Raw genomic sequence first — 2,471 nt, 5'->3', positions numbered from 1 at the left:
TGAAAGCAGTCGCAGAAAGGATTTTAAGCAGACAGCAGATTTTTTTTTTTTTTCAGAGCTTCTTTACAAAGACGTAATTTAGCCTTGGAATTGAACTATCCTGAGACCTTGCATCCCAACCTCTCAGAACCTGCTTCTTTCCATGTTTACCAATGAGAAAATAGTTTGATCCCAATGTGAGGAACTTTTAGATGTTTCTCTCTCCTCTTATCTATGAAAAATTTTTCAACATTAGTCTTTTAAAGCAACTCTCTCCATTCTCCGTGTTTACTATCTATCACCCAGAAGTGATTTAATGGTTAGAATTCAAGTTCTTAGAAGAAAATAATAGCTGGTGGGAAAGCTATCTTTGGACAGATGACAACACCTATATGTATATAGTGCATCTACCATAAATAGGGCCTTGCTTTGGATTAACAACCGTCTACAACTTTGAATTCAGTTTATAAATAAATAGATCATAGTTATCAGTAGTTAGGAAGGGAAAATCTAGTCGTGAAAGGAGTCATTACAAGAGAGAGTTCTAAGAAATTGAGAACTGAGTGATAAAATAATTAATAGTCCCAATGAATAAAACCCGTAAGCTTAAGTTAGTTCACTAATTTGGCATTTGGAATGAAAAATACAACATCCGTTTCTCAAGTTTAGAGATGTAATTTACGTTACTGCTATTCTCATCATAGACAAGCATGGAAATTTAATATTCTATTTAGAAATTGATATATTACCTAAAGGAGGTTTAAATATGTTCAAATGTAATTCATTAAACAACTCACTGGTATTAAAGCGCTTATAGGAAATAGGCTATTTCTTTAAAATAACATTCGTATATGTGTAATTTCTAAATTTATAATAGAACAGAATACAGAATAAACTATATTCGTGTGGAATCTACATCACACTTTGGCATCTAAAGTATTATTGCCGAATTATTTCCTTTGGTACTTTAAGTAGATTCAGATAAATAGTAAACCTCTGAAAGGAACTCTGGTGAATATATGCAAGAAGCATAAGAATATGTGTAATTTTATGCGTAGGACTATTTATTTTTATATATCTACATCTAGATCTGTATACAATTATTTGAATGGGAATCTGAACCCAGATCTGACTTCAAATCCCAGGCACTTTATCATTATGTTTTTAGGTGCATCTACTTATTTAATACAGCAAGCTTTATCCCAAGGAAAAATAAACTCATATCTTGATGACAACTGATAGTTTTATAGCTTAATCAAAGCATCCCCTCCCCCCAAAAAATTAACCTTCCACTCTCCCACAGCAATTGGGAAAAAGAAGTGCTATCTTTCTTGATGATTACATTGCAAAGAAATGACTTCTAGAACTTTGAGAAAAACATTTCTGGGTTATAAAACTGCCAGGAGGCTTTTAAAAAGATTTACATCTCAAGGGGGCTGAGATGAACCAGGGTACTATCACTAAAACGTATCAGTAAGAAATGATACTTCATTTATATTTGTTTTGTTATTTATTATTATTTATTCCTACAGAACCTGGTCTTCCTAGGTGGTCTCCCATCCAAGTATTAACCAGGCCCGACCCTGCTTAGCTTCCAAGATCAGAGGGGATTAGGCGTGTTCAGGATGGCGTGGCTGTAGGTCATGGACTGTGGCTCCACTGGGGTCCAAAACCTGGACCTTCTGCATGTAAAGCGAACGTGCTAACTGCTACACTATGGATCCAGGTCCTCTCAGGGAGGTTTAAAAGTACTTATTCCTAGGTTACACTCAATACCAGTTACGTCAGATGTCTGGAGGTGGGGTCCAAGTATCAGGAGTTTTTAAATAACCCTAGGTGGCTCCAATTTTCACAACAATTGGCAACCACAACTCTAACAATTGGGAGGTCTGATATGTGGGCTACTGCCCCAAATGTTTTAGCCAACTGCTAGCTTTTGGGTTAGTTTTAACTCAAGTCAACAAGCAGCTGTAAAACTTCAATGTGAAAATTAGAACCTATCTTCTGGCAGCATCCTAGAACTCCCATCACAGTGCCCCTAACACTCTCCTACCCCAGTGCAAAGACTTTGACATATCCATCCCATCTGATGCAGCAAAAGCAATAATTTGTTGGGGCATGGGGGTGGAAGTGGCTCTAGAAAGATAACAGAGAGAGGTTGTATTTGCAATAGTTTTTAAGGATGGGATTTTTTTTCACAGATGCAGAGATAAAGAAAAACAGCAATTAAAAAAAAAGTGGCAACAGCCTAAGGAAAGATATAAATAGCGCTGAAGTGAAGAGCACAGTATTAGATGTTTTTATATTGTATCAGCTTCTCAGAGTGAGTCTGAGGAACAACTGCATCAAAATCACCTGAGTGAGGGCCAGACATCTGCATATCTACCAAGTCCCCAGAGTGATTCTCGAGTTTGACCTTCACCTCCAGTCGGATATCATCTCAATGGGAAAACATGATTCGAATTCACCTTACTTTGCACTCCCTTTTCTCC

The 2,471-nt window shown here is 36.8% G+C and overlaps 1 pseudogene; it reads right to left on the bottom strand.

Annotated features, from left to right (window-relative positions):
* Positions 1-1,502: 1,502 nt before the first annotated feature.
* Positions 1,503-1,621, bottom strand: LOC120600178 (uncharacterized; annotated as a pseudogene).
* Between the last annotated feature and the right edge of the window lie 850 nt (positions 1,622-2,471).

Source organism: Pteropus medius, unplaced genomic scaffold (assembly GCF_902729225.1).
Source record: "Pteropus medius unplaced genomic scaffold, Ma_sr-lr_union100, whole genome shotgun sequence".
In the NCBI taxonomy this organism is placed as follows: Eukaryota; Metazoa; Chordata; class Mammalia; order Chiroptera; family Pteropodidae; genus Pteropus; species Pteropus medius.
The sequence above is the reverse complement of the archived record's forward strand: the minus strand, read 5'-3'. Positions and strand labels throughout refer to the sequence as shown.